Genomic DNA, 12,841 nt, shown 5'->3' on the forward strand with positions numbered 1-12,841 from the left:
TTTAAAGAGCACCCTTGGTAATTGTATTCAGAATGCTAACAGGGAAGAGGGCTAGCCAATAAATAGATGTGTTATTCAATAAATCCATATGATATTACAGATTAGACCCCCCCAAAAGTCACTGGCACTACTGACTGTTCTCCTGCCGAGCCCAATGGGGCTTTGGGGGACTGTGGTAGGCACCGTGACTTTATTCTCTTTGAACTTTTACTGTTTCAATGTGCAGGTTATACCTAGAAAATGAGCTGTAAAACAGCAGCTTAATCAGCAGCTCTGCTTCACCTGTGTGCATGCAGACATATCTGCCAGTGACTTAGTAACTTGGTGAGAAAGAGAATATCGCAGCTTTTTGCGCCTTTCCGCCAGCAGAGACTCCCGGCCCCGGGAGCTGACTCAGAAGTTGCTCTGCACATGCAGCAGCGGCGGCAGGGCTTGCTAACCACTTGCTGTGAAGCCGCTGCGAGCCCGTCCGCAGGCGCGCGGCGTGGTGACAGAGCCGGCTGCGGTGGAGCTACTGGTGTATGACCAAACACCGGTACGAGCTGTATTATGGGCGATGCTGAACCCAAGGACAAAAGCGCCAGACGCGACTCACTGCTCCCAGCCGCAGTGTGCGGAGGGCTGGCTATGAGAGGGAAGCAAATCTTTTCCTGTGAGAAGCTGAGAAGGGTCTGAACTGGAAAGTAGTGGCAGAAAATGGACCCTAAGCCCACCATGGTGATTTACAGGGTCAGTTTTCTTAACGAAAGTGTACTTTTACATTACATACAAAAATAGTAGTTTTAATCGATGCCCTACCTGTAGCAAATCAGGTGAAGCGTTTACCTGAGGATCCTCGTGTTTCTCTGAGCTGTGCTTATCCCCTTCTGAGGCACGGCTTGCGAAGTCGGCCCCGGCGGTGAGCGGGTTATGGGATGTGCATGTTCCGAGCACACAGTTACGGTTCAGCCAGTGCGCCGTGACGTCTTGCACAGCACTTCTGTTCCAACACACTTCATTCCAGTTGCTGAGCACAATCCTGTGCACTGACCATATTAATATTTTAGGAAGGGAACAATCCCCAATCAGAACCATCCTGTTCCCCCCCCAAAAAACCTGTAGGAAGGAGAAACCAGTCACTTACACGGAGGCAGGCAGTGTCGGGTCTGTGTCCGGCCGGCTAGGGCAGTCCCTCTGCGGAGTCATTCGGGAGAGCCTCCACAAGCAGCCCGCAACGCTCATTCCCGGCCACGAGGGATGGAGGCAGCCCTTGCTCAGGACCGGGGCAGACGAGGCTGAAGGTCTCCCCAAGGCAGCCAGCAAGCAGAGCTATAGTCCAGAGTGCTGGCTTTTCATTCTTCATGAATAGGAAAGACTCAAAAGATGGTGCTATTAAGGAAGAATAACCCAGTGTTGCCCCCGCCCCCTTCCCTGGAGAGGGAACATTTAATAAGACAAAACAAGCAAGCAAATTTCAAGGGTCATGATTTCCTATCACAAAGTTGCTGGATTACTCTGCAGCTACTTTAAGTCAATCTATATCAGTCTAAAACCCATCTGAGATAGTCTGGGATTTAGCAGGAGATGTGGTCACAGAAAATGTCTCAACCAGAGTGAGAAAAAATTCCTGGCATTTGTAAATGCTGTGAGAGGTGAACTCTGTCCAGCCGCTCTTACGTGCGGCAAGAAGTGATAGCACAAACAAGAAACATCTCTCCTTAAAGACCTCCAAGCTCCCTTACAGCTTGCCATCACTGTTGGGAGACTTGCTGTGAAAGTGTCAACCCTATTCATCTCCAAGAACCAGACCCTGTTACAGTAAATCAAAGGTAACTCATACACAATTAAAATACTCAAAGGCAAATAAAAGAAATAGCCATCTATCCTACAAAGGTACAAGATCAGCCCAAGATATATATTCATTAACAGTAATATTCACATGATCAAATTTGGTTTTTTAGTAGATACAGCTTCAAAAGACAGCAAGACGCTCAGCTCAGATCAGGGGGGGAATTATTTCTCTTCCAGTTTAATTTAATTTTCAATGTCCCACAAATCCAAGCAATGCACAGCTAATCACTTACTGTGTTCTCAGGGTGTTGAAACTAAAAAACAACCACAGGGCTCTTACTAAGGAGCCTGTGTTTGGAAATGACATTGCCCATTTTAACTTGTTTATAAACCTTGACCAAAATCTAGTTGTCTGCATCTGTGAACTGTATGTACATGGTTTAAATTAGCCTTTTTTCTTCTGAATATGTAATGCCACAAAGCCCTGATGGCAAAAGAAAGAGATGGTGCTGATTTCAGTATGATTTACAGCTAGAACCGTAATTTGGTTAAAGACTTACCTCTAATCAGCTGAGAACATCTTCCGTTGTTCAATTACCTGGAAGAATTTAGGCCCTAGTTTTCGCTACCATCTGAAAAGTACACTACATTGAAACATTTTAACAATACAGTTTACTAATGAAAAAGCCCAGTCAGATATATTTGGTGAATATTAAATTCCACATTGATATACATCTGGGTATGCAGTAAGGATCAATATTTGTAGCAGATTCTGTGCCTGGCACTATATAGGACACTCTGATTTCAGAACAGAATGTAAATGACACAACTTTGTAGCTGATTAATCCATTTATTTTCCATTAAGAAGTGTAAGTTTGTCTTTGAAGCTTCAATGCCTACAAATAAAATGTCTGAGTACTCCTCTGCTTCCGGTGGCTGTGACTGCAACGCATCCCGGGAACACTTTATTTTTTGACCAGTGTTTCTACTGTACTCAGAAACAGTAACTCCTAGGACTACTTTAACAGCAATAGGAAAACACAAAATTAATGGATAAAGAACTGAATCCCATTGCAAAGTATATATTGCATTGTATTAGAATCCTATTCATTTCATTGTCTCTCACGTAAAGATACGCAAAATAATTAGTGGAATTATTGTAGTTAACATGCTTCCAGAGGTGAGTAACAAAAAAAGTCGTAAAGAGGCCGTGTTCAACACGGTCTGTGCCAGGGAGAGAAAGGGGAAATACAACATGAAGTGAAGGAATCAAGAAGAGAAAAACTACAGGAAGGGCCTTCACAGGTAAGAAGGAAAAGTATTTCAAAACAAGAAAAACAGTTTTTATGAAGGAATAATACGGTCAATAATATTAGACTGTTTTGTTTTCTAATAATTGAGGAGTTCCTTCGCTACAGAACCAGTTTATTTTCATTACAAACACAACCTCAGATGTTTCTGTCAGTAATGACATTATTGCGGCTCTTCTTATAAAGAACCCCCACAAATACGATGCAACAGTTGGTGGGGTTTTGGTCACATCCTCCCAGATAGCTACTTTTCCCATCCGGTGGCAAGAAACTGGCCCAGGCCTGTGGGGAGACACCAGTCATTCCCATCCCGCTCTCAGGGAAGCAGCCAACAACAGACACAGACTGAAACGTGGCAGGTGTAAAATAGCACCAAGTCAGAATTTGCTTTCCTTCAGAATGCCAAAAAATACGAATTATATCACCCACTTTGAAAACTAAAGTCCAGATTCAATTCTAAATTTTTCTTCTCATGACAGCTCTAAACTTTTATTGTTTGTCTTCAGTATTTAAAAGATTTAAGAAATGCCCATTAAAAAAACAACCACCGTAAAACAAAGATATTGCCAATTCTTTAGGACAAGAAATACTTAATCACCAAAGAAACCCAATATTCTTCCCCTCTTGCTAACCTTCTCTTACTTTTTTAATAGTCTCTCCCCTTACCGCACCCCCCTTGCTCCTGTCCACTCTCAGCCAATCTTCTAGTCCACATCCGCCAGCAGCCTCCCACTTTGGACACGTCTTAATGAATGCAAATGGCCTCGTCCCAATAAACAAGTAATGGGGAGGAGGAAGGAGGGAAGAAGTGAAGGGAAATGTGAGAGGTCTTAAATAAGTAATAATATTTACACTCTTATATAAACCTCAATTTACAGTTCCCAAAGTGCTTCAGGAAAGTAGATATTGTTAGCTTCTTTATTATTCAAAGACTATTCAAAGACTATTTTTTTTTAAATACATTGTTTTCCTCCTACACAATTTGTCAGCCCTCGGCTGATGCTGGACACCGTGCTGCCAGGAGCTGGATGAGCAAGCATAATTATCAGCCAGCCAGCTGAGCATGTTTACACTGAAGATGAGACTCAGCTCACGTTTCCAAAGTGCCCACTCCTGCACAGGAGCTGCACGGCCGGCTACCTTCCCCACGCTGCTTACAGAGCTCCTCGTCCCTTACAGTAGCTACACTTAAAAATGCCACCTAGTTGGAAAGTGACTTAAATGAGGAATTTTGCCAAAATAAATGATCTCTCACAAAACACACTGCTCTTCCAAAGAGCAAGTACGCACTAATTCCGTATAGAATTGCACATTTCAGATAAAGCATTAAACACCTGAAATTCTAGTTTAAACATTCCAAACTATTCCATCAATGACAATGTTCATTACTTATTGTAGCAAAATCCTTGGCTATCTCTTTACTCTGAGTTTTCACCCCTGAAATAGCTTTTAGATAACTTTAAGTGAGTTATCTAAGGGTGACTTATAGCTATAAAGTGAGAGGATAAATTTCTTCTCTTTAAACTTATATTCCATACAACCAATTATCGAACATGCTAATCCAGCAAATATCTTTAAATTAAATTGGTAAAATAAACTGCAAAACTGAACTATTTAGTAATCTCAAATATAGAAATTTTCCTTAAAATATACTTCAAGAGCAATTACTTATGATTATCATCGAATATTCTGTTAGAATCATCACTAAAGTATCTCAGCTCAAGTCATTCAAAGAATATAAGAGCAGTTTGATCCTTACAGTACTTTAAAGATTTTTTAATATATAGTGACCAGATGGCTTTAAATCTTTGTCTCTTTAACTCAAAAGAGAAACATGCTGCCAAAACCCTAAATCAGTACTTGACTACTACATTAGGACTGTGGCTGAGCAAGTTATCTTGAGGGACGTACTGTTCTGCACATGTATAAAAGATGTATGTTGCTCTATCAAGTGTACATCAGTTTCCATTTTAAAATGAAATGGTGTATATATTTCTTTTCTGTAAGGTTATCTTCTTGAAACAGATGCTTTTGATAGTAATGGAAAGACTGCACAAGTGCAAGGACAGACCTTTCCAGAGCAAGCACTACAGTAATTTTCTTACTGCATTAGACAAACTAGTTTTGCTGCATACTTGTGAAACCTTGCAATTAGAAGACCTCCCTGTGCCACACATTGAAGAAATTTTCTCCTTCTGTCCTAGGAGCTTCTCCCAGTCATAGCTATTCCATACAGATTATTTTGTCTAAATCTTATTATCGGCTATGAAAACCGGGCATAGTTCTGGAGGATTGTATTCTAGTAAAGACAGCACTGGAAACGGTGCAGGAACCAAACCCCAGTCTCCTTGCAGTTTAAATTGGGTGTTGGTCTTCAGCCCTCATAACAGACTACACAGCGAGAACTTCAATGCTTTTTGCTTTTTTAATAGAATTCCGTTCCAGCAAACTTTCTGGAGACGCCAGTCTTAAATGTGTATGGAATAAGTGACTTCACTGGAATAAGAAAACCGCCTCCATCCGTTAATGGCGTTGCTTCTTGTTTGAAAACAAAAATCTTCCACAGCCACACACTTACAATTCCCATTGACTTAGAAGAACTTTTATATACTTATATATGGAGATAAAGATATAGATAAATGTGTATATATATATATGTATCTAAGTTAGCATATGGACCAAGGCACATATGCAGTAGCTGCCCTTTAATTGCTTACAGTTTATTCTTTTAAACAAATGCTTTTGTTTTAAGGGGTAATTAAAGCCGTAGTGGGACCAATATTTGCTTTTCCAAAAGTTAGCCGTAAGATGAATACAAACCAAACCTTAACAGCAGTACAACACCTAATATTTCCTCACTGCCCTTAAGCTTAGCCAATATACGGGCTTTTCCCTGCCTATTTCCATTAAAAAAAGAGAAACTCGTGTCAGTCAAGTATTTTTACTGCAGTCATGTTTCCTTACAAGGAGAACACGTAACACCCTGTTTTCTTTAATGGGGGGGACACATGAGGCAGAAATTAAAGGAGACCCTTAGGGCTCAGTGCTGGCAGAAAGAAGCTTTGAGCTGCGAGGCAGGGAAAAATAACCAAGCGATTTAAAAACCAAATCGGAAGAAGATATTCTCTGTCCTGTTCTTACAGCTGAATTCGCAGACCAGGAATCTGAGCATTCTTTGCAAATACATAGGGTTATTTCAAGGATATCTGACTCCATGCTTAACGGTTTTCCCTCAAGAGAACAGTTCCAAACTTGAGCTTACAGAGACAACCTTCTTCCTTTAAAAGGTGCATGTTGTTAACTACCAAAATGATTATAAACAATTTCCCTGCACAGGAAAATACGATTTTATGGCTCTAAAACAGATCGATTGGCAAACCTCCAGACATACAGTTTGGTTGCTCTCTAATCTCTAAAGCCTCTTCAAAAGCCAAAGTTAGGCCCCAGTCTTATGCTTATTTATGAGCATAACTTTCCTGGCGTAACATGACCTAATTAGACGGCTGCTATGAGTCTTGCTCAGGCTCTTGATAACTCTGTAGGAGCACAGTCTTAAGAATCCACTATTTGGTTGCTTCACTTTCATTAAAATTGTTGCAGTATCAAAAAAATGACAAATCACAAAAATGAGACTTTCATTGCATTTAAATTGTATTTCTTTGTTTAAGTAATAAGCATAAATTAGTGCGGGTGAGAAGACAAGAATTGCTTCTTAATTGTAGTGGAAGAACTGTATTTTTTTTTCCTGAAGGTAACAAGTGACATTTTGCATATATTAAGATTTAAACAGGTGTCTCTGTTACAGATGATGTGTAACTCAACACTTACAGAGTTGTAAAGCTGTAACTTTATGCTAATATCAATAAATTATGTAAAGCCCATTTACAAATATGTTGCGTGCTGTCCTTGATCCCAAAACCTTGATCGGATTGGCTCTTTTTTTTTAATCACCTTTTGCTCAGAATCTCTCCCAAATTGTTTCTAAATAAAGGAAATATGACTTATCCACCTTTTCTTCCGTTAGTCGCATCAAGGTTTTTCATACGGTATGTAAAAGGTTAACATTTTATTTCATCATTATGCGAGTTAAACAATCCTTTACAGCTTACTTATTTTGAAAACATTATTGAATAAAACAAGAGGATGAAATATAGCTTATTGCATTCAGGGATATTTCAGAACAGCTATTTCAGAGTAACTGTTCTAGATGATTTTCCATACACTGAAAGTCTCGAACAGATTTAACTGGTCTGTGTTTTCAGTGACACATAGTGTCAGGAATAACAACTAAGACTTTTTTCAGTCCAAATGCACTACAGTCGATAGGACACTGGAACGAGTAAGGGACTAAAGCCTGCCCGAGGCACTTCCCGACCGCTGCAGGCTGGAGAGACGAGCAGCGCTACGGGGGCCAAGAAGGCGCATTCGTGCCCTTGGTGGCGGGCTGCGGCCCCGACGTGCCAGAGCGAGGGCGAAATTCCTGCTCCTGCAAAGGAGTTTAACAAACGCGCTAACAGCTACACCGAGGACCGGGGACAGGAAGCATCAGGTTCTGGGTGAAGGCTGTGGGGAAAGCGACACCTTGAGAAACACATGGATGTTTCTCAGGGATGAATAAATAATATAACGAAGTAGAAGAGCACGGAGGAATGCTGAGGAAAACTGTAAAACAGTGAGCTGGTATTTACGGTATGATAGCAAACACCAAACAAGCATAAAAGTTTAGATCCAGCACCTTTCCTTCCCCTTCTACTTCCCCTTATAAGTGGCCCATGCAAATTTTATCGGTTGCAGTTTTTCTTTCATGTGTGTGATATATGTTAGGCACTCGACTGCTGAGATGAAGCACTCACACTTAGTAGGACACTAGAGAGACAGAGACAGCAATCTGTCCCAGCAAAGTTTAGCATGAGGGTGCACACACAGCACGTACAACACATTTATTTGTAATGAAGAACGTTATCATGTCTCTTTTAGTGACTTACTGATATTTGCTCTAGAAATTCACTACTTCTTGCTTTATTAGTCCCACTGTTTCCTGATAGGCATAGTGGTTACTATCCAGGCAGATTCAGTTAGTGTTTAGCACTTCAAAGATTAAAGCAATCTGTAAATGGTATTAATGCAAAGACAGCATGATTTATTTTGGAGGAATATAAAACAGTTTCCAGTATCTTTGATGTATTTTGTAAAGAAAATACACAAGGCTTATTATATAATAAATATTATCTGTTTTTATATAGTGCCCTTCACATTAAAGGGAATTAACCTGTTACAGCATGTTGAACATAGCATTAGGAGATACAGAAATGGTTAAAAGCAGTCCCTAGTGAAGGGCAAGTTAATGTTACCTGGGCTATTGTACCATAGATGAAATATCAGAATTTCTCTATTTTGCAATCTTTATTTCAAAATTCCTAGATTTCAGATGGGCCTGAGTTTAAAATTGTTCTTTAAAGGGGATTTCATTTCTGAGTACTTTCTGTTTTTGAAAATGCTCTCTTAAAAGAAGCAGTTAATGACTGTTTTATCTGTGCCATTAAGCACAAGGACACTCAGATGGCCAGTCTGAGAAAGCTGAGAAAGTCTCGACTGAGCTGTTCAACACGAGCCACCTCTCAGTCAGGCAGAAATAGCTGGTCATACCCACGCAGGGAATTGCTCCCCCTAACTCCTTCTGCGGACACTTGCTAACTCAGTGATGCTGCCTTGGTTTGAAACAACATTTGGGTTTATACAAGCTCTAAGGAACCAACAGAAACCTTTCTTCCCCAGCTACAGCCTTCACCTCGACGCTCTGCTTTGAGCTGGATCTTTCACACCACCATCGGGGCAAAATGTCCCTCCACTAAACTCCTTCCTTCTCCCACAGCCAGGTGGGCAGCGGTGCCTCACCATGCTGGAAAGCAACCTCATCACAGCAATCTGCTACCAGAACAGCTTAATTCATCACAGTTAGGAACAAAAGATGGATCTGGAACAGTGTGCGGAGATCACTGCCACCGTGATACACTGCTTGTTCATGACACTGCGACCAAACAGCACAGGCACCGCCACCAACGCTGCTCCTCTCCTGACGCCTGCACACGTCAGCTGGACCCCGACCCTTGCAGCAGGATGGCGGGGCAGGCTCGCTGCTTTGCAGACTGCGGCATGGGAAGAGCCTCGGGAAGGGACCTGCAGACAGGATGTCCCAGCGGGTAGTGGTGAGAGCTGCTCAGCCCTAGGGACATGGCCGGGTGGTGAGATCATCCCTGGTGACCTCTGCAGCAGCACCTAGGTGAGACCGCGGGAGATGGGAGGGAGCCTCCAGAGCCTGCGAGCAAGGCGGCAGGGAGAGCGAGGCCTGAGTGTGCATGAGGCACGCTGCTAACGGCACTTCTCCGCTGCGTTTTTGTGGCTGGCTCTGAACAGGGAGCAGACCATGAGGCTCATGCCGCTGCAGGTGCCACCGCAGAAGAGGCCAGCGGCTTGAACTGACCATACATGGTGGGCACCTGCTGCTCCGTGGGATCCAGGAGCAATCCCGCATATTGAGGCTGCTCATCTTATTTTAAGGTGTCCCATTGTAATGCGCAATAGAGAAGGGCCCGCTGCAGAAGTGTGCGCCTCCCCTCCTCGGCTGAGAGGCTCGCAGGTGGCCTGCCAGGGGGTCTTGGGGGGTGCAGTGCATGGGGAGAGGGGCCCCGCAGCAAAGAGGAAACTCACACCTTAGCAACGGCGAGGAGGAAAGAAAGGCCAAACAGCTACAGCTACTTCCCCTCCGAGATGCCAATAAACCCCGTAAACTGCAAGTCTGACAGTTTTGTTGCTGTTTCCAAGGCCGCGCATGCAAGGAGGGAGGGAAGGGGGACAAGGAGCGATGTATTCGCAGCACATGCATGCAGCGGTTAGTGGCTTGCCATGATCGGTTCCTTGCTCCTGGCCACCACTTGGGCCAGCTCTGCTGTCACTGAAATGCAGAAATGTTCCCAGCTGGGGCCAACTTGCTAATGAACAGGGTGAGACTTACAGATCTCTGCCCTGAAGAGTTTACAACTTGCCAAAAGGAAAGAAATTTCATAGATTTCGAGGTTCATAACATAACATGTTGATGCTTTGTCTAATCCGCAGATCCTAGTGAGATAATAAAAACTTCCACAGCTAAAAACATCATATTCTGGGGGGGGCTTTGGGTTCCAGGTGTTGCTAGAAACATTTGCAAAATACAGTTCCACCTCTTTTTCTTTTTCCCTCCTGTTCTGCATTAGGATAATCTGGATGCTAAGGCCACTTTTGCCACAGTATTAGCTGTGGAAGATGGAACAGTGCTAAAACAGGAATTTTAGCCTTGGCTTGAAATTCAGCAGTTAAAATGTAGCTTTAGAGCTACAAATGGGTTGAAGGAAAGAAGAGAAGGTGGCAGGTATTAGCTAAGTCAGATACTCTATCTGGTCTTATTTCTCCAGCCATTGCAAACAACAGCTTCCTGCTAAAATTCTTGCCTTCCCTTCCTTTTGTATTTTATATTGTGCTTACACTCATTTTTGCTATCACGGTCCTCCATTTTTTTGGTACGATATTCTGATCCAGGTCAATACTGTTTGACTGACATGTTTCCTTTGAACAGCTCTTCGCCAGCCTCACGGTTCTCACGCTAATACTTCTTCTCTAGATTTAAATATTGTTTCCTTTCTGGGAATATACTCAAAGTTTCACTGGAACTGAAATTCCCGATAAGGAATTCAGCAGGCCTCAAAAACCAGTTTCATGCAAAAAGTTGTGGGTTACCACAGCTTAACTGCATTTGACCTTATTGTAATTATTCTTGCCTTAAAAATTGTTCTGAAGCCTTCCAGACTACCAGATACCAGTATATGTTTGATTACTGTTTTCCCCCTCCTTACATGCTTAACAGGCTACATTTACTATTTCCACTCACGTTGTACCCCACTTGGACTGGCAGATTTTTAAAACATTTGACACACAATTACCTATGCCCATTTTTTAAAGAATTTCAGCTCAGAAATAATTCAGTCTTTCCAACGCACCTCAGGTTTTGGTTCCATTTCAACCGTAGTCAATATATTTCCACACCTCTGACCCTAACTGCTCTCCTGCATCCCCCGCCGAACCGTATTGTCTTTTTCTTTCCCGCTGCCAAAGAGGAGCTGTTGACCTCGTGAGCAACAGAAGGCAGATACAAACTCAAGTAGTGAAACTTTAACTCTCTGGGCCTTTTAAAGAAAGGAAGAAACCATCTGAGCAATATTTAACAGATGTTTACCTAAAACCCGTCACAGAGTGGATCCTCTCTGTGCCATGTGTATAAACAAACGTATTATCCGCTATTTAAAGACAAAACATACACTTATTTCCACAGCCAGAAGAGAGCTGGACTGAGGATCCATTCTGTTTTACACTTGTGAAATAGAGCCCAGAAGCTCTTATATAAAAACAAAACAAATTAGGCTTCTAAACTTTTTTTAGTTCCTTGCTTAAATTTTCTTTCTTTAGGTAGATCCTGGAGGCAAGAAGTGCCTTACACAGCCTGCCATCGCCAAGCTGCTGTTACAGCTAGCAACAACATACAAGAGATCACTGTGTCTAGGATCAGCATTTCCCGCACCGCAAACGCACGCAGTGGAAACTCTTATTCACCAAAAAGCAGTTGCATACAAAGCAGTGTGCCCAAGATGCCCCCCAAAAAACACAATGGAGGATGCTGTCAGTAAGTACAGTAAATTATACTTTCCTACCTGACAGCAGAGAAATATTATTTGCGGTGTGTCGTGTACTGCAGCTGGCGTAGCCTTCTTCCGGTGCCAAGTCACGTAGCTCGTGCGTCTGAAAAGCACCTGCTCGTTCAACACTGCTCGTCTCAGCCGAAGACACAAACAAAGAGGGCCAGAGCAGGAGAGCTGCTAAACTGGCAGCGGCACTTCTCCTGTCCCCACCCCGAGATAAAAAGGACAGGACACAGGCAGCTCCGAGGAGCAGGAAATCCCTCCTCACTCCCTGCACACAAAGCGGGAGCTGGGGAGACTCATAGGAAATTCCTCGCACCCTTATGGGGAGCTTGGTCCGTTTTGCTGGTGCAGTTTGAGCCTTTCCCAACAGGGAAACCATGGGGTAGGAGACCCAGCACTGCAGATCTCAGGGACGCTGGAGAAGCAGGCCGCCTCCTGTACTGAAGCTGTGCCACCCTCCACCTTCAGGCACTTTCCATTAATTTCTGTTTTCTCACATTTGATTCACAACAGTCTGCCTCATTTATCATCTACATTTTGGAGAAGGCTCAACATAGTAAACACTGACTTATGTTCAACCGTAACATACGTATGGATAATCAGGAACTTGGAACGGAAATCAGACAAGTCAAGCCACTAGGTGCAGCTTGACGAAGCAACAAAATACTCCAGTGCGTCATTGACCACATATTTGGGTTTTTGTTAGTTGAGTACCTGAGGAAAAATAGCAGCAGACTGCCCAAGTTTCCTTTCTGAAGCACTGCCTAAAACCCCAAGCAGTTAGGAAAGGAGGTCAGAGCTGGAGGTGTTTGAGACCTTCCCATTCTTGGGCAAGGCTGATTTGTCAAAACCCTTTGTGGGGTTTATAAATATTTTTAATAATAACACTTCTGAAGGAAAGATTTCTTGGGCTAGGAGTGGGACTGCTGTCCAAACAAGAGGAAGGGTTGTGGAACGCGAGCCTAGAAAGTTTAGTTCACGAGCAACTATCAGTAAGGCCTGACTGTATAGCCTCTTCCACCCACAGCCATG

This window comes from Dromaius novaehollandiae, chromosome 4 (genome assembly GCF_036370855.1).
Source record: "Dromaius novaehollandiae isolate bDroNov1 chromosome 4, bDroNov1.hap1, whole genome shotgun sequence".
Lineage (NCBI taxonomy): Eukaryota > Metazoa > Chordata > Aves > Casuariiformes > Dromaiidae > Dromaius > Dromaius novaehollandiae.